The sequence below is a fragment of the Varroa destructor genome, unplaced genomic scaffold (assembly GCF_002443255.2).
Source record: "Varroa destructor unplaced genomic scaffold, Vdes_3.0 BEIS01001055.1, whole genome shotgun sequence".
Taxonomy (NCBI): Eukaryota; Metazoa; Arthropoda; class Arachnida; order Mesostigmata; family Varroidae; genus Varroa; species Varroa destructor.
This window is the reverse complement of record NW_019212508.1, coordinates 1-19,559: the sequence shown is the minus strand read 5'-3', so window position 1 is coordinate 19,559 and position 19,559 is coordinate 1. Positions and strand designations below refer to the sequence as shown.

Below are 19,559 nucleotides of genomic sequence, written 5' to 3'. Positions count from 1 at the left end.
TGCCGATAGCGATTCATCCATGGCAATCTATGATTATAATGATGATGCGCATATATATACCATCCATAACAGAGGTCTGTTACGCTACTCCAATGTTGGCCATAGCGCACACAAGTAGATCGTCTTGGCGCTTATTGCCATTAGCAGCAGCGGCGCTATCATCATCAGTGAAATCATCGTCAAGAAGAAAAAATGGTAGCAAGACAACGGAAAGTAACAAAAAGCAGCTATTAGAACTACCGCGTGAAGACGTTGTCACTTCACGAGTATTTGAGAACAGGAACAGTTTAGCAATTGTTCATGGTTAGTACCGCGTAAGGCTATCGTTGCTACGGCCTTAGCTCTGTCTGCTAAGAGGCAGGAGAAGTACACAGACGCGTAAGCCGCTGTTGTCTAGCCAATCGAAGATCGCTTGGCCTGCTTTTTCTTATCCTTATACAGTCGTCATCGTTGCCACCATTTGTATGAGCAGCAGCGATACCACTTGCGCCTTCTATCCTAACCTCTGCATATTTTTCCTTCGTGATGCTGGTTTACGACAACGCTTAGCTTCCTGACATCCTCGCCAGGTTTTTTTTCTCCGATGGGTTCTGCTACAAGTCGGGGCCACTTGAGGCACCTCGATATTGATGAGAATAAGCAAATACATGAACTGGGGGTATTGAGAAGTGAAGACAAGGGCCAGGGGGAAGCATAAGAAGGACAAAGCAGAAAAAGACTGTCGCATATATAGATCCCCTGAAGGTGAAACATAAAGAGATTATACAAAATTAGGAAAACGCACACTACCCAGGTTTCAGCTGTCCTTTTAGCGAGCGTGATAGATGAAGTGGTATGACCAGCCCGGCGCTAACAAGCCTTAATGCTTCTATTTAACATGTTTTGCATTGCTGTAGGTCTTGGCATTTCAAGATCTGTATAGATCCACCCGTACACGCTCTTATATTCTTTTTATACCAGTTAGCTAGCACCCTCCTGGCTGTTCCCCTTCGTTTCGCCTTCAACACTGGACCTGCCTGTTTTCCAAGCTTATCCATATATATATATATATATAACATAACATAGCGTACAGCCATACGGTCGGTATTTTCTGCGTACAACAATCTTCGACTTTTTGTATTACTCACTGAAGTAAACTCTGTAAGCGGCCAGCATTGCTTAAGGAATACGCTTTAGTGGTTATATAGAGTTCATATCAGGGTGAGATAATGAAAAAGTGAACTTAGTTACCACTTGTTTTCAATTAGGGGAATATTTACCCGGTTTATGTGCTTCAAATAAGCAAACCATACTAAAAATCGACAGCCTTTATTAGAGGAAGGGATGGGAGTGTTGTTCGAAAAGAGGACTCGAAACGAGTCGGGCTGACATGATCCTGTGTTGGACGAATCTATTCGATGCCCGTTTACAAAATGGGGTTTCGTTTAAAATCAAGGTCGCCTCGGTAGCTTGTTATAAAATCTAGGTTTTCGTCGGCGCAACTCGAAAGTACGCCCTGGGGGCAGATTGTTGAACGGACGCGTTTTTCTAGACGACACGCAGAACATTTGAGAACCGATTGAAACTTCTTCCTACTTCTGCGTTTTTCAGTATACTGAAGAGGAAGATATCATTTAGAATTTCACAACATTGAAACGACTACCAACTAGCCGGTAAGTAGTTACGCATTCGACGGCGCACCGGAGTCACTTCAGGATTACTACAGTCAAACATTGGTCAACAGGAACGGAACTTCCCAATATCATATTATGGAAAATTATCACGTTCAAGGAGGAAGATGTGCTTTTTAGTCTTTAAGAGCAACAGAAAAAGGAGTAGTCCCATTTCTCCAACAAAGTGTATTCTTCCTCTGGCTTACACTTATTAATCAATTTCTACATCAAATGACTTCTTAGCGTAATAGAAAAAACATTAGCACGGAAGTGTGGTACCGTCACATACTTGGGGACGGGACGGCACGAGGATACTGCAGTTTGTAGCGGTAAATCCGTCAAAGAATAAGCTTAGATAACAACATTAGGTAAAATTTTCGATCTATATCTACATATCGATATGTAGACATTGGTTAGCATAAATTAGCGGACCTCTTTAGGACACTGATTACAGGCACTGTCCTCTATGAGCGTTCACCATACGGCACAATGATTAGCATGAATATTCGACTGTACTGCAGTACAATGTTTTGACATCGTGCATTCTGCCTATAAGGTTGACCACGTGCATGGCGGTTATAATCCTACCAGCGGGAAGCTGTAGCCTGTGACGTATGCGTATAAAAGACGAAAAGTAGACGTGCTTAACTTCATTGACGTCCGGCAGCGCTTTTGCTATGTTAACAAGCCAAAATGATATATCACTTCGCAGAGCACAAGGCAGTAGCCATTGACAGCACCGACCATCATGTCTGTCGAGATATGATGCCAGCCGAAAAGTTGCCAAACCATATATAGAAATGGGATTGACTTTATAATCTTGATTGATAGCCTTTCTATAATAGTACCAAAGCTAGGAGAAAAAAACTAAGGGTTATAATTTACTTTTAACGGATACGGTAATACATCATTATCATTTGTCCGCATTCTTTTTTCCAGTTTGCCAGATGTAAACATTTATCGATTACGTTAGTTTATCAACGTTACGTTATCAACGTCGACATATCAGCAGGTGATTAATTACGAAATGCTCGAGCTAATACTAATGTGACGGCTTTTGAAGTTGGGGCCTATAATGCAAAAACGTAATAGCTTATATTAATATTCCAAAGCGGTAGGAAAGCTGAAGTAACCTAAAATTCGATCTGACTAGACGAAGGCGAGCGTTCATCAGCTACAAGCAATGGCTGCTAAAAATAGATCATATTTATCTTCCTACAATACTATGTGATACCTGCTTGAGCTATTGAGGAGCGTCACGGTCGTCACTATCATCGCCATAAACGCCTTTGGGTGCGCGCCCTTTTGATCGTTAGCAGACGGCAAAATGAATCAACTGAACTCGATCTAGGTCTACAAAGATGGGTTTATTATTTTTATTGCAGTCATTGGGCCGTTTAGCTAGCGGAGCAGACGTCTCATCACAAAAAACTCACACTCACACCATCACCGAAATAACTCAGCGCCTGCCGGCAGTCGGTCGCCAACAGCCGTTCCCGGAGTCTAGCCCGACAAAGCCCCAGTACATTCGCAGCACCACGACTGAGGCCTTTATGGTACGCCGCCGCTGCCGCTGTTCACATTGAAAGTGTCATCCGCCGGTGGTAGGAAGCATAAGTCACCGCTGCGAACGAGTCCGCGTCGCGCGAGCATCTTCACCAACAGATGAGCCGCAACATAGAAGCAATACGGTAGAGGTTGCTGTAAGGCAAGCGACACCCTGGTGCAAGAACCGTTGTCGTCCTCCTCTTCAAGGGTAACTGAAGGCGGCCGCAGGCGGCATCAGAGGCCCTAGAAACAGCATCAATGATGATGATAATATAGACGTGGCGGCGGCAGTAGCAGCAGTAGTAGTAGCAGTAGCAGCAGCAGCAGCAGCATCGACGCTTGTCTAGCGGAACACAGGGAAATGCTTATTGTCTTCACTTTGCCCCTAAAGCGTGCGACGGAACGATTCACCCCCCCCCCCCCCTTCGTCCTATCATCATCATAGCTATCCAGCTACGTCAAACAACATTTTTGTCGATTTTCAGCTCGATACGTTTGCTTACCTTAAAACAAAGCGGAACACGAAAGAATTAAAGGAAAACATATCTATGACGAAAAGAGCCATCAGGTAGAAAAATAAACAATGGAGGAAAAAGATAGATAAACATAACAGCAACAGCAATAGAGCACGCTGCTTCCATGATCTGACCGTAATTTTTGCACATTTTTCTTAACTGGCATTCGTCGGAATCAAAGCGAGTGCTTTATCGGCGACTTGAACGGTAGCTAACTATGATGCCAGTAAAAATGATCAAACCGTTTACCGGCGCCCATGAAGGCAAATATTTTCATAGAATATTAGTGAAAAAAAAATTTAAAAAAAAAACATATTCTTCATATTTTTTTTGTAAAAGAAATCTTAATAATTAGTCATATTTAGAATGAAACGTTACGTAAAGCGTGACGGTTCATCGAATCCGTACAGGTTTTCTCGAACTCTGACTCTCATTCGTTTTCAGAGTATCTGGAAGTTTGTACATATATCAGTTGTACACGACTTTTTACGCACGTTTTTATAGACAGCGATCAATTAGTTCTGCGTAATGATTGCAGTAACTGGTTGGCACCACTTACTTACTTGCCATCCAAAACCGCTGCGGACTCGGAGATCAGGAGCAAATTTTAGAGTAGGTACACCGTAATGATAACGATGGGTCTCAGCAGCGTAAGAAGTTACGGCCACTCTCCATTTGTGTGCCTGTCGATTGGCATGTGCCTGTTAGATAAGCATTGTAGGTTATTATCGTTAACAAGTGACGCGGAGCAGTTTAATAGGACATGTCGGAGCCTCAAGCACCACAAACAGGAGCTTAGTCGTTACAGATGAGCCGCGTAAATCAGAGAGAAGACCTACTCGCAGGCAGGACTCCGATCAAATATCTGATCGCTAAACAGTGCACTACAGTGAAGACTACAAAGAAAAATCATTAGCATCGATAAGAAATCACATTTAAAAAATTTTACCACAGTATCACTGCAGAAAAACTGAATTCGGTCCAGCATTTATATAGATAAATATCGCATTCGCAATGTTATTTCTCTACTAAAAGATTAACGATAACCGTGGATAAATCAATAATGCCAACATCTTTCCCTGTTGTTGCCAAAGGTAAACGGCTTATCAACAACCAGAATGTCGTATCGACAGCTCCCTCTCACGCGGCCGCTTGTGAGAAGATTCCATTGAATAAGCAAATGAACTAATTTCATTCACACGGTTTATCATTCACGATACGAAGAAAGGGTACGATACATACATATTATAGATGACATTCATTGTTGTTGCATAGTGATGACCAGGGGGAAGACAATAGCCTATTACGGAAAGAAGCTTCAAGGCAAGCGAATACGACACACCCACGGCCGATATTGCCGACTGTCGTTGCTTTCGTTATTGACATGTTTACGTTAATACTATATGATGACGGTACTAAATAATAACGAAATAAATTCATTGGAAAGCACCGTCATATCACATTATCACCGAGCCTTCTATTGCCTTTACGCGATGCTGCTGCCGCTGTTGATGCAGCTGATTTATGTCTGTGACGCGATAACCCTTCGTTTTGGAGGCTATGAGCGGCCACAGGATAGCGCAATAAAAAAAAAACAAATGCTCCGATGCATCGCCAAAAGATGTCACCTCTGACCTTTTCGAGACGACGCAATCCTGTAGCGTATTCAAGGGTAGCGGGGCAAGAAGCCCCACAGATCGACGTTGACTGCCATCGTTGTTACCATCAGCAGCAGCAGCAGCGGGCGTCAGCACTCGGTTAACTATGAGCCTGTCGCGGCTAATGGCGACCTGCAGCCATCGAGCGAACGTTTTCGTTATGTAGCTGCTTTGCTATACGAAAGGAAAAAAAGAAAAGGCGGAAAGCAACTCGATCTGACAACCCGACCGGGTCGAGCATGAGCGCCCCTTCATTGCAGCAGGGGCGGCAGTGGCAAAGTAACGGCGACCATATCACGCTGCCGGTAGTCGTGCTGATGGCGGTGGCGGCAATGTCGCTCGTCTATGATGCTTATCAAAAGTTGTTGTTATCAACGCCTTCTGCTTCTTAGAAGGAGAACAACAGATAGGAAATGTTATATTAACAGAGCTTTTTTTTTTTTTTTTTTTTTTTTTTTTTTTTAATAATCTGCTCTAGTGTCAAATGTTTTGTTTCTCCGTGCTCACGTCGTTCTGTTGCTGCTTTTGACGGTTAAATAGTTAAAAGTGGCCCCCGGCAGTAATAGCAGGCACTGCTCGAATACAGCTCCGTCCCTGGGGTCCCAAGCAGCAATGAAAGCAGTTTCTGCGGTTGCCATACATCAAAAACATCGACAGATAGGTAAACACACAAATAGCCACACCTCAATAATCAGAATCATTGGCAATAGCACAAGCGGCGATCGTGACGATATACAACGCAAGTTGTACATTCGGCTTAATATATATGATCGAACGAAGCTAGCTACAGCTTATCGCGGAGAGCAACAACAACATTAGAAATAATTTATTCTTGCGTTTTGTGGGTACAGACCGTAAGCTTACCGTTTTCTATCTATGACGACGCAATGATGATGACGAAGCGCATGACGATCGCTACGGTCATCATCATCACCATGGCGGTAATAGGTGTTGTCCTGTCGTCCGTCGTCATCGTCCGTCTCAAAAGCCGTTACTCGGAATCATTTAGAAAGTCAATTGTCAATGTAAAAGTAGTTTTTTATGTTCGGTACTTAAGCTGTTAGGGAACACTTTAAACGGATCTTGCTGGACTTACCAACAGACCTACCTATGAAACAGCACGATAATAATATGCCAAAAAATAACCATTTATTTGGCAACGCGAAAATTTGAACCAGTGATGGCCGCATCTTCATAGTTACTATGACAACGAACTCAAGGAAATACGCATTAGCCACCCAGACCACGTCGCCATCGCCACCATTGCCGCTTGCGAAGTAAATGGGCTGTCCAAACAGAGAGAGACAGGTGGAAAGAGTGAACTCGCTGAATCAGAGCGTTCAAAAGATGTGTAACAAGGAAATGCGTAAGGAAGGGTTCAGAATTTTTTCATCTACCTCATTCGATATTAGCGGTGCAAAAAAGTGCCCGTATCGTCGTATCGCACCACCCAAGACTCAGATGCATATAGTTAATGATACATGAACACACCAGCCCGATACCTGCAAAACTATACATTCATACAGGTGTGCAATATACAGCAATGTGCACACCCTGTACATGTGCTTTATGCTGACACCTCTCGCCGAGGTGTTAATAGCAGCCAGCCGAATCCTAGCAACAGGCCTAAGAAAGACAACCTTGCTACTTGAATATAGGGGAGCTGCTCAATGGATGTTTATAACATTAAGTCGACTTATCCCGTATCCTTGGAATGTCATTTATATCATACATACGAATACACCTCGTGATCCTCTCCTTAGAGAGAGATCTAAAAAAACGGGATCGAGACGCGTGTTATTTTCAGAAACACGACTTCATCGTAGAACCACTTATGTATCTACGTGTCAAATGACGGTTAGTAAAGCAATGAACAACGAAAGCTGGAGCTATATGGAACAAGATCTATATAAGCCACTCCGTTTTTCTCTACCGGGAGATCCTTTGCTTCTGCTTTTAATGCGATAACACTTCAAGAATATTTAAAATGCCCACGAGTTAGAAATCTAACGCTAGTCGCGCGTTACAGGATTTTGTTCTTCGAGTAGAACTCAGCTAGAGTAAAAATGTTTTCCCGTTCGCTGTATCCCATATAATTGTCTTCGACAACGTCTTACTTACAATTATTTTTTGAACTAAAACAATACTGCCGACATATGTGTCATATTGCGCATGACAAGGACCGTTCTTTAGGATGCCAGAAAAATTTACACAGGCTTCAGTCCGATTGAGCTACGTTTGAAAGGACGGTGCGCACGAACAAACTGCAACTCGTCGATGGGCCAATGCTTAGGCCATTCAAAAACAGGCTTCACAGAACTTCATGTGGATCTATGGCAGACGAATTACAATCCTTGACCTTTCTAACTTGATAGTAAATAATTACAAAGCATTGGCTTCACTAGCTATAATCACAGCCTTTTTTAAAGAGAAAAAAAAAACAACGCACTTTCGCACTGATTTTGTCAAATGACTGATTCGTTTGTACAGATTATTAGTGGTCTAAATAAGCCATCTCTGACACATCTAACCCCACCTCTAGGCATATAGCCCTACCTATCTCTGCAACTGCACCTTTTGGGGTTGCATAGGTTAACGAAATTGACGCCTTCGATTGATATCCTTTCGAATATAAGTGCGATAAGCCTATTTCAGGCGCGGAATAGAAGAGCCTTTGACGAATATATTGGCTTAATAATTCTATTCTTTCTCCTGCCATCGGGCGTTCTCAATAACAGTATTTAGTAAGTTTTATTCTACACAGCTTCGGCTTCCCCCACATAAAAATAAAGAAAAAAAAAATTAATATAATCCGCACAAATGCACCGTCATAGTAAATTGTCGTTGTAACCGTTCTCGAGGTACGAAGCGGTTTGCGGAAGGGGGCAAACAGCCATGACCAACCGCTTGCGAGTCAATATCTTTGAAAGATTTTCCCATAACCAAAACTTATTGAAATACATAAAATAAACGAGACAAGTTCGAGAAAGACAAAAAATACACATATATCTTTTTTAACTTGGATGTTAGTCAGCTAGCGTATGCATCTGTTGGCTGGGATGCCTGAATGGCAATTGACGCTAATGAAAATGCATCTTACAAGAAGGTCGATGGAAATAAGAACGATTTGTGAAAACATACATATGGAATCAACGAAAGTTTTTTGTGTCTTTTCTTATTATTTGGCGATTACACCATAACCTTCTACTACAACCATTAGTGGAACCTCATATAGGTAAAATGCTCGTTTTTATACAGTACGGCTTTAGCAAAAGGACAAGTAGCATTCGTTCTCGCAAACGTTCTCTGACGTTTTTCTCATTATAAAGACAGGGTAATCACTTACGCACCAAAACAGACATTGCATTCCGATTACTTTTAATAACCCGAAAGGAGTTATTTTCATACACTCTCAGATCCAGTCGTTTAACCTAGTTCTCAGACTCGTCCACTTATCATTGTATAATGATTTTCATATTTGACATTAATTGAGAAAGGTTTACGGTCTGACGTTTCGAAAATTTAGTAGACAGTTAAAAACACTCAGCGGCAATAGCAACAAAGCTCTATGAAAGACAACGTTGTTATTTTGTCTGTGACGGCAGTAAAAAGTCTAGCGTCTGCTTATGGGCACGTATAATGACGACCCAATGGATTTGCAGGACGAGGGTCACCTGTATCATCGTCAACATCACGAGCCTAGCAGGCATCGGAGTGCTTCAACGCAAACTTACACGCAGGCTAACGTCGGCGTCGACTTCGGCCGTAAATTCCATCGTTTCCAGCTTCCGCTCGGAGTGTAACAGCTAGGTGATACGATATCGGCATAACAAACTGTGTCTTTGCCTTCTTCCTCGTACAACTGCAGACTAAATTGGCTCTTTGAGTGCTACTGTTACCGCTACTACTACAGATAACGTAATGACTTATTATTATTATGCATACATATATGTATATAATAACGTTATAGGCGGAAACCGTTATTTATATTCTAGTCGTTATCGACGTACGCAGTAGTGTGAAGCTATCACAACAACAACTGCGTATAGCGAAACCTTCCCATGTTCCAAACTGGTTCCCATTGCTACCATACGAATAAACAGAATGGTGATAATGCCCCTGGGACGGGGGTACTGGGGAGCGGCTGTTTGGTCGTCGTTAGCAGCAACATCGGCGCATGAAAAAAGTTTCGATGTTGTTATTTCACTGACATCCGGATCAGCATCGGTAATAACAATCGATTAACGGCAATACGTTCGTTCACATAACGAGTGATAGTAAGTTTATTCGTTTACCATTTATGACAGACTGTAACTTTTGTGTCGCTCAAATTGATCCACCTTTGATAATAGTCTTCAGCAACGATTGACGAATCAATCTCGTGCAATGGCCAAAGGCTTTGGCGATTCTGCTGCCGTATATAGCATGATATAGAATAACATAATAATATACTTGCGTTGGCCGCCTTTAACTCGCTCAACAGGTTCAGTTGTCGAACGACGTCACCACCGGTGCATTCTAATGGAGCCGACTGTAGGGAAATCACCTATTTGTTCTTTGTAACACACTGCCAGCTGGCTATCGCTCCAACTAATGGCCCCCCAGCGGATGACTGACCTACTGATGAAGCTGTTATTGCCCAGTAACGTAAATAAGAAAATAGCCGGGGGCGGCAGTCGTGATAGTAGGGGTATATCCAAGGCCAACCTGACATTGTGACAACAAGCATTACGCATGCGTGTACCGACCAGGTTTTTCCACCTGTTCTCCACATGGCTGATCAGATCATCGGATATTTTTTCTAATATATAGATATAATCGTAATATATACTTGAACCATGTTGCTTGTTTCGAAAGACAGTGCAATAGCACTCAGGCCCCGCTTTATACTGAGAGTCACCAGAGTTCTTAGAAGCCTATGAACTGCCAGTCGGTCTTGACAGCGGTGCCACCCGATCGATGCAATTCACCGCTATGCGACTTAAATTCATTGAAAAATCATACTTTACAAGCAATAATTTTATGAATAAAATCCTGTCCATACAATAGAGGTCCATTTTGGCTCAGAATTGGCCTGCAGAATCGTTTCATTGTCATCCCATAGCTGCATCTATCGATTACGATAGTTCACTGAAGTTTGTCATATTAAGTAACATTATCTGTAATAAAAAAACAACAACAATTGCACGTCAAATCACAGTTTTCGTAGAACGTATGTAACGTGCTTATCTTAGTTAGACAAATTAATCCAGTTATAGGGCACAGATCACGATAACGTTTAGGGCGGGTTTCACAGTCCACTGTAGAAACCTAATAGTTTTCAAGCTGATGTAGCAAACTTACGGTATTGTGTACGTTTTTAAAGTTTGTTCCCCTTATATTAGACAAAGACAAAAAAAAGTAGTTCAACTTATCAGTATTCTCAAATCCTGCTTGCATAAAATCAACGATCTAAACTGGTAAAATCATACATGCTCCCCACAAGGCAAATATGACGTGTCATGCTGCTAGGGCATTTTGGACGTTAGATTTTAGATTCTGGCAGAAGTCCTTTCGGTTGTTGTTTATGTGGCTAGTTTCGACAATAATGTATCGAACTATCTTGATCACAATACGAAGATAATTATCCCTGTTATTACTTAATTCCCTGTCGTGACGAGGCCACGCTCATGTTTGCTCTCTTCGAGCTTATATCACGAGTGATCTTATGATGAGCCGAGCCAGTAGAGTCATATTTTTTTACCGTCCATTTTTCGTTAACTAGATATGTTCCCCGCATTAATTTGACATTTTCTCATATAAATTAGTTTGGTAATGTGACACGCAGATTTTTGCAAGCTTCATCACCCTCGGGTGGTGTTTTGTGCCAGATGATTTAAACCCTATGGAAACGAGGACCCTGTTAGTGTCCCCTGAGGTAAAACCTAATTTGGTCATTGAGGCCTAGCATGTGATGTCTCATCCTGAATAAACAGATTATAAATATTGGATCATATAATAGATCATATAACAGATTATATCAGATATTATAGATCGCTCAGCCATAATGCTGCGGATAAACGGAAACTATCAGAAGCATCAAAAAAAAAATTTTCAGACGTCTCATCTATAGACAAGCCGTCATCGTCGCTAACACGCCGATGAGACACTTTTGCCCATTTCACAACCCCTAATTACAACGATTTATTTATTCTATATATTTAGCTGATCTCAAGCCAAACGGACAATAGTAGGAGATACCCTTGATAATAAATAATCGAAATCGCTTTTATAAACGAGCTACTATTTCATAAAGGCTGATGTGCCTGTTGAAGCTCACAGTTCTCCTATTCTCGGCTTAAATACAGCATGCACTCGAATGATCACGAGAAACAAAAATTCTTATTTCTGAGGCATAAATCCGACCACAATGAATTCAGGCTCTTCAATCGCTGTTAGGATTTTTGAAACATTTTATATATATATATAGATTTGAGCAGGCCCATGCTTTTTATGGCGCCTTCTGGCTCTTTTTACGCTGACTACGCACTAACAGAAAATCATCATAAGAGTGTCCTTGTGGCCCAAGTTCCATTTCGCACAAGTTTAAGGCTTTGCCATTAAACCACGTAGACATGCATGCTACTTGGCGTGTATTTCGTTCTGTTCTGAAATCTGTTAAGGCCCAGATATCAAACCGTGGACGGCGAGATAGATAATTGTAGTTCTCATTGTTTACAGCGGAGATAAAACGGGATTCGGTTTCATCTTCGCTCTACGAACTGCGTCTTTTCGGTATATGTAAATAAAGGCATTAGAGTTAAGACTTCGTAGAGACGTTAGGGGCAAACAGACCACTTGTTTCTGCGGTAGCGATTCATAGAACGGAACGTGGCCAATACTGTCTTGATCAGAGTCGTACTTCTCTATATGATTTAGGTTTGTACATGCAGCTGCGTGTCTACACTTTCATTGAATAAAATCAATGAGCCCAACGATAGGTAGAGTGGGGCAAACTCAGGGCCAATATTCCTAGGCCTATGAAGCTCGAGTGTGTAAATCGACTCTTAAATGCATTGTCGGCTTTTTCACTGCTCCATTAATCATTAATCTGAATGCTTACCGTATCACGGGTTTATACGTTTATACGATATGTTTTCGGTTACGATGTTGCACAATTTGAAAAGATAGAACAGAGGGTGGACGTGATAACTTAAATTAGTGAACGAGCAAGCTTACTACGCAACCATGGCACCGACGCCAAAGGTGAGAGCAAAATAAAAATTCTTACTATAAATATGTGATAGTACGGCGTGACGCTCCGGCGGTATTCTGAGCGGTTTCGTTATAATCCTCATGACGAGTTGTTGTTGTTGTTGTTGTTTCTGACGTTCCGTGTGATGCTACTATCGTTGCCACAATGGTACAAGGCTGCCCTTGTATATATATATATATATATATCCCCCCTATATATACCATAAATCTACATGAACAGATGTGTGTGTAATTGGGTTACTCTTGATAGATCAAGCGATCCTGAACAGACATAGTTCAGGAATGCTCCTAAACGTAGTGAGTGGGTAACGACATCAGTTATGGCCAAGGAAAAATAGCAACAGCTTGGAAGAAGGTGACGAACGATAACTTCCAAACGGAAAGACCGTCAGCGGACCATCGACTTGTCGATGCGACTTTAGGGGCTGTCACCGATTTTGACATTTAGAGAAAAACACTCGCAAATTCGCTATCACAAATGATGTCATGCGATGTATATGAATGTCACATGGCCGCGAGTGGGGCAAAAAACTTACCGTCCCCCCATCTGAAGGTAAAGCAGCGAATCCGACGTTTTTTTTTAAACTTTGAAAATGTTTGCGGTTCGGATGAAGAACGACCGATTGAACGGGAAGGGTGGAGGGGCGAGATGAAATCAATGTATGTTACGCATACTGCCGGTAAGACTGCATCTGACGTATATCATATCTAACTAGGGAATTAGATTTGGATGAGCGCTAAATCGAGGAGAAGATTGATGCTTCCCTAACAGTGGAATACACCAATGCTATAGCAATAGCTGGAAGCCTTTGTTCAATTTGCATCACCGTCTAAGATTGTCATTTATCTGAACGTCATTGATGCCTCAAACAGCCTTTATTTGCGGGTTCGGTTGCTGTTCGAGTTTACCCTGAAGAAAAGCCTGAGATATCGTCGGATACACACTGTCAGGAGTAGAAACAAGCCTACAAATATTCGTCAATCGATGTACCTTCAAACTATAGAATTATGGTGCACTGTTAGAGCCCTTTGCGCTTGTCACGCCCCAGATACGACTGTCGCTGGTGGTTTGCGGTACGCTAGCCTAGGCAGTATAGCAAAGACGAACCATACTTCCAAGCCAACAAATTCACTTGATCGTAAGTAACATTAGCGATGACATAAATTAATCGACTATTTTTACAGTTGTATCACTAGGTGTGATTACGTAACGCTTGATTTGCTCCAGTTGATAAATAAATAGACAGATCATTTGAATGTATAATAACGATAACACTTAAGCGCTAAATTAAGATGGACTGCTCTACGAACTTAATTTTTTTGCCACTCATCCCTTGGGGTAATTGGCATAAGACTGTGATCCTTTGTCAAACAACTGTACGTTACGAACTTGCTCATTTTTCTATGAAAAAATGTAAATTCTTCGATTTTAACTTCGAAATTTAAACCCATTCCTTGACTGGCATTGTGCAAGCTTCCTCGTTCTCACTTTGTAAATGGAACACCTTCAAACGCTCATAACAGTTACAGATTGCGTTGCGATTATTGCAAGGGATTTAGGGATTTTATCCGACCTGGGATTTATCCTTCGGTACGTATCCTGTCTTATAAAACGAGCTTCTGCTGCAACGCAATATCGAATAAAGGCAACAATGGCCATTCAAGCCACCCAACAGCTTTCCTGTTTCAGAAAAGCGAAAGGGCTCAGCAGATTTCGGTGTTTGACCCTTCAGTTCGAAAACTCTGAGGATATAATGAAGTATGTGACGGATTTTCCGACTATAGATAGTTCTTCTAAGCACAGTAAGCGATGAAGGAGGATGGGTCAATTTTCAACGGTAGCAATCATTGCTACCTACTGGGAAAGGCTATCACCTACCGCAACAGAACTAGCAGCTAGGACAAACGTCCTATTCTAACCGTGGCCGCTGCCATCGGTAGAAAATGAACAGGTAAATATATTACATGCAGTAATACGGAACTGCAAATCGGCCAAAAGGCATACATATGAAAAAAGCTTCAAATTATTGCCTGTCTTCTGTTGAAAATAAGCACCTGTTGACAGACTAACGTAGTCAGAGGCGTACTTCTAGACTTCAACGAGCGTGAATGGGCACCCCAGAACACCGATATCAGCCGCTAGTGTAAAAGTGGTCGTTGTCAGTTACTACAACGCTAACTCTTTATTGGTCGCCAGCCGCTGCTGGTGTTACCGATGTAGCAGCAGATGGTTGAACTTCAGCAGTAGACGAAAGCCAGACTAAGGCCATCAATGAGCGGCGAAATCTGCAAGATGGCAATCGCGTCAGTTGGAACTTTCAACAATTAGTCGAAGCGAAGAAATTCTTGTTTTATTTTTCTGCCGAAAAAGATGAAGTCGGTATCTGCTGTTCGTCTCAGCGTGTCCCACAATGCCCTTATTCGTTTAATTTTAACCGTTCGTTCCTTTGCCCTCTTAGTCTCTGCGCGGTCTGCCCTTCCATGAAGCAGCACCAGCAGCTGCTGCAGCAACAGCACCGTCACTTCCACTAATAACATATCGCCACCTCTGAGCGGTCGGTTTTCTTGCGCATACCGTCGCTTTCTTCGTATAACACAATTTCTTTCTTCCCACACAATAAACTGCATGAGCAGCACACAGTCAGCCACAACATTAGAACGAGCGTCAACATCAACCTCATTAGGCGTCTTATAATGGTCCCATCAATACTAGCAGCAGCAGCAGCAGCAGCAGCAGCACTAGAAATGGCACCATTATTACCGCTAACACTGGGACGACGGCGGTGATAATAAGTTTCTCTCGTGGATTTGACTCGTCTGTTGCGCGAGGGGCGGAGGGCAGCAACAAGCTCAGTAGGGCGCGTGCGCATGCGAGACAAAAAGCCAAATCAACTACGAAGTAAAATGAGACAGCGAAAAATTACGATGATGATGATGATGATAGGCGTACGCAGAGACGGCGGCGGCGGCAACAACAACTGCCCCAGCAGCATCAGAATCCCCAGTGCTATTACCTGCGATAATCTGTAGTCGGGGATACACAACCATAGTTGCTCAGACATTTCAGCCAGCTAAACTAAACAGCTTTGTTTGTAGCTTATAACTGCTTAGACGAAGCGAGGCGCTGTAACGGTGTAACTCGATGTTAACACCGCGTCAACAAGTCCATCTATCTTCTACAATATGATCTGCGTCCGACAAGCAACGCCAGTTTACGGCTGCTGCCCGTGCTGACGCCGAGAGAAACGAAGGGGAGGCGGGGGAGAATCGCCTCCGCACGCAGATTTCAAGAAGGGCCCCCGGCCCCCCAGCCGGCAAAGCGAAGAGAGCTACATTCGACCCGGAACAACGGCTAACAGGGTTGCCGGATGTGGTCTGGCTATGCCTGTGTATGCCGCACAAACAATATGAACACATTGACGCGTTGTTGTTGCTCTGGCTGTTCTGCGGCCGGCTATTGGCTTTTTCGATTGTACTTAACGTTACCGTATATATCTACTACCGATACTTTGTGTCCTTGCAAACTGAACGAGATATTCTTCACAGTCGTCACTGATAAAGGCAAATAAATCTCATAGAGAAGGTCTTTTCTAATTACTTAGTAAGCGCAAAGGACGCTGGTTTAGTAGATTTATGTGAATTCGTCTAATTTGGTAACTTTGCCAATTTAATACTCTGACACGGTGCCACTGACGCTTTAAAGGCACCGACGCTATCGACTATCACGACGCAAGCGCCTCATAACTGTAATGGTATAATTTTGACAAATGGTAGCCAGTCCAAATTCCACCGCAGAAATAATTTGTGCGCATAAATAGGGTTAATAAAAGACCCAACTAACGTATCGAGAATACCTACCGACGATTTTCAAATCGTGGCGGGTATTCACCATTATTCGGATACCATCATCCGTTGCGCGCCAAGAATTGAGTCGCAGAATAGGATGCTACTTGATCGAAGAATGAAACGCTGACAATGCAATCAGCCATAGACGTCATGGCTCGTAATTCTGTCCAGTTTTACATGGAGCTTTGCGTAACCTGTGCTCTAGTGAGTGACAAAGGATGCAATGCAACACTGCGATGGCTGTCGAAATTAACTGCTGTTTTAATTTGGTCAGTATTTCCTTGTTTATCAAGATAACACGGCACGGCAGTGTGGCACGAACACCGGAGCAGGCGTACACCTATCGGGCCTTGACTTGACCATCATTGACGACCATAACGCCGTCACAGATAGCAACAGAAGCAGCAGAAGTAGTTATAGTCAAGCAACGTCATTTGGTTCATCGAAACGGCGGTTGAATGGAACAAACATCAATAGTACAGGCACACACATAGGCGCGCGCTCGTACGCACGACTAGATGCCGGTTCGTGACCATCAGGAAATTTGCCATAACAATAATTAATTCGTGACGAACGCACAAATCAAGCCGTCTCTCTCTCGCTCCCCCTCTCTCTGAGTTACCTAACCGAGAGGGTACAAAATGTAGGTTGGTCAAAGGTTGCCTGAGAATGATGCTCTTGTTCAGGGCCGAGACGGCAAACCATCGTATCCATATACACACACCCATATGCACAGCACAGTAGCTGAATTCGCAGAAGCGAACGGCAAACTGAAAAGAATTGGCAGCAGAAAAGGCACACGACCGTACCTAGATCTATGATATAACTAGGCAATTATTATTGATATAATTTTGCAAGTGGACGAATAGGGTTGCTTAACACATTTGTGACATATGGACGAACACACAAACGTGACGGATGTCAACAAACATTCACCACTTATTGATCTTCGCGTGTATACGACAGTTGCTATAGTGAACCCAGTTAAAACAGAAACTTTTTATTAAGACCAACTCAGCTCATTCCACAGGCGCATCTATGGATATATGATCTAATCAGCTATTTTATTTACATGCTTCATCTGTGTCACAGGATACGGATTAGTATTTGATGATGGCACCTAGTAGAAATTGATTCACGTCACCAGTCTTTGCGTGACCCTTCTTTAGTTACGGTGCTCTTAACGAAGTGGTTCCGTTGCCATTACGGTCACGCTCTCCTATGCAGAGAATCAATAATACTATTTACTACAATAATCACATCCATGTCATCACGTGAAAGGCATCGCCCTTTAGCCTTCTATCTCTACCACCTCCGTTTACTTCGCTTTGACCCAGATCGACGGCGGCAGAACAGAAGCGCCGACTGAACGATCGGCCGATCGACAAGCCGGCTATCCTGCCGTTTTGCCTGAAAGCCATACAGCCAGTTATCGTGCGACTGCGGTGTAGCCACTGATATCGCTGAACGCGACGGCGACGGCGACGGCGACGACGACGACGACGACCACGACGACGACGACGACGACGACGACGGCGACGGCGACGGCGACGGCGACGACGACGACGGCGACGGCGACGGCGACGACGACGACGACGACCACGACGACGACGACGACAAGCAAGTTCGCAAAATACCAACCACGCAGAAGATGCTACCACGACAGCGTTAACGCCACAACAATAACAACAGCAGAGGCGCCGAAGAATTGCCGCCGGCAAAGGAAAAAAAACGATGAATTCTGACGGATTCCTGTTCTTCTGAAAGTTGTTGGTGCCGCTGCTGCGTTGTTCGGCCATTGGCTGGATCGGCGGTGCCTGGAGCGGCCCGTTCCCTCTAAGCGAGCAGAGTGGCCAAGAAGCGATCGGAGTCTGTCGCCATCATTGGCACCCCTCCCTAAAGAGACGCGGCAATGGCCGCGTCGTCTCCTAGTAGACGAAGCTGCAGTATTGATGACGGCAGTAGCAAACAGAGCGGTATTGGTTGGTAGGCGACGCGTTTTTACAGCTCCGGCTTTTGCTCTTTCGAACAGGGAGACACCGGGCCGGCCTATTGAAGATTAAACGAGAATCATCACAACAGCCGCAGCGATATTTCGATCGCGTTCGTTCTCCTCAGCGTTGGAATCAATTTAGATGGATGGCAATCTGCCGTGTCATTCGCTTTTCACCGGCAGATAAAATGAAGATTAAGTTCAATGCGGCCTAAGGTTCGATCCCGTGTCGCACAGCGAACGATCGATCGTTCACTTGAACTAGTCGATAGTAAACCGGAAGGATGGCGGTAGATGCTACTGCTCGACTTGTTACTTTTATCGATTAATATTTGTTATATATATATAATAAAATTCAATATATACGAATAGAAGTATTGACGGCTCAATGCGATATCGACGCGGGTCTAACTCTCTATAAGCATTAACAAAACAGGAATATACATCGTGTTGAACCATTCTACGTGGTAGAGCGTGTGGTAAAAGCAAGCCGAAAACAATGGCTGATACGTCGTTTATCATGCGCTAAATTAAGTTGCGCAATTGGTCTAGAATCGAACTGGACTAACTCTAGCAGTACTACTCGTCATTATAGAATACTTTTGAATATCTGCCTTTGAACGCTATTCCCGTTGCCTACCTATGGCTGAGTTTTCCTAGCTAACTGTCGATGAAGAATCTTTAAACTTCATTGAGCTCGTTGACTTCAGTTTCAAGCGCTTCGACGTCACTTGCCTTCCCCTGACAACAATTACAGCACCAAGTAAGTCGAACCCCATACTCGACTACTTTTCGTTATCACATCCTCTCGCGGAATCTAATCCAGTATAGTACATCCAATAGCTAAGTAGCCAAGCGTTTTATACGATGAAAATCAATCGCATCGTCGTGTCCTGTGTAATGGTCTCGCTGGACCTCGATAGTTTTTTCGACCAACTCCAACGGTTCAAAGCCCGAAACAGAGACGGAACGATCGTAGCCGTCATCCTCGACATCATCACCACTACCACCGTTCTTATCATCAACACCAACAACAGCGACGGCTGTCAGCCGGTTCATTTGCCTATACATTCACCATCTTGAAACTGCTACG

The 19,559-nt window shown here is 43.3% G+C and overlaps 1 protein-coding gene across 4 annotated transcripts in view; it reads right to left on the bottom strand.

Annotated features, from left to right (window-relative positions):
• LOC111255205 (ras-related protein Rap-2a-like) overlaps nt 1-19,547 on the bottom strand; it is a 32,965-nt gene extending 13,418 nt beyond the window's left edge. For 2 of the 4 annotated variants that reach the window (XM_086976489.1, XM_086976488.1), the window contains exons 1-3: nt 6,238-19,547; nt 4,279-4,416; nt 3,095-3,703 (exon numbers count right to left, since the gene is read on the bottom strand). The gene's annotated coding sequence lies outside the window, so the exon portion shown is untranslated. The remainder of the gene's footprint in view (nt 1-3,094; nt 3,704-4,278; nt 4,417-6,237) is intronic. The other 2 variants (XM_086976490.1, XM_086976491.1) reach the window with 2 other exon arrangements.
• Between the last annotated feature and the right edge of the window lie 12 nt (nt 19,548-19,559).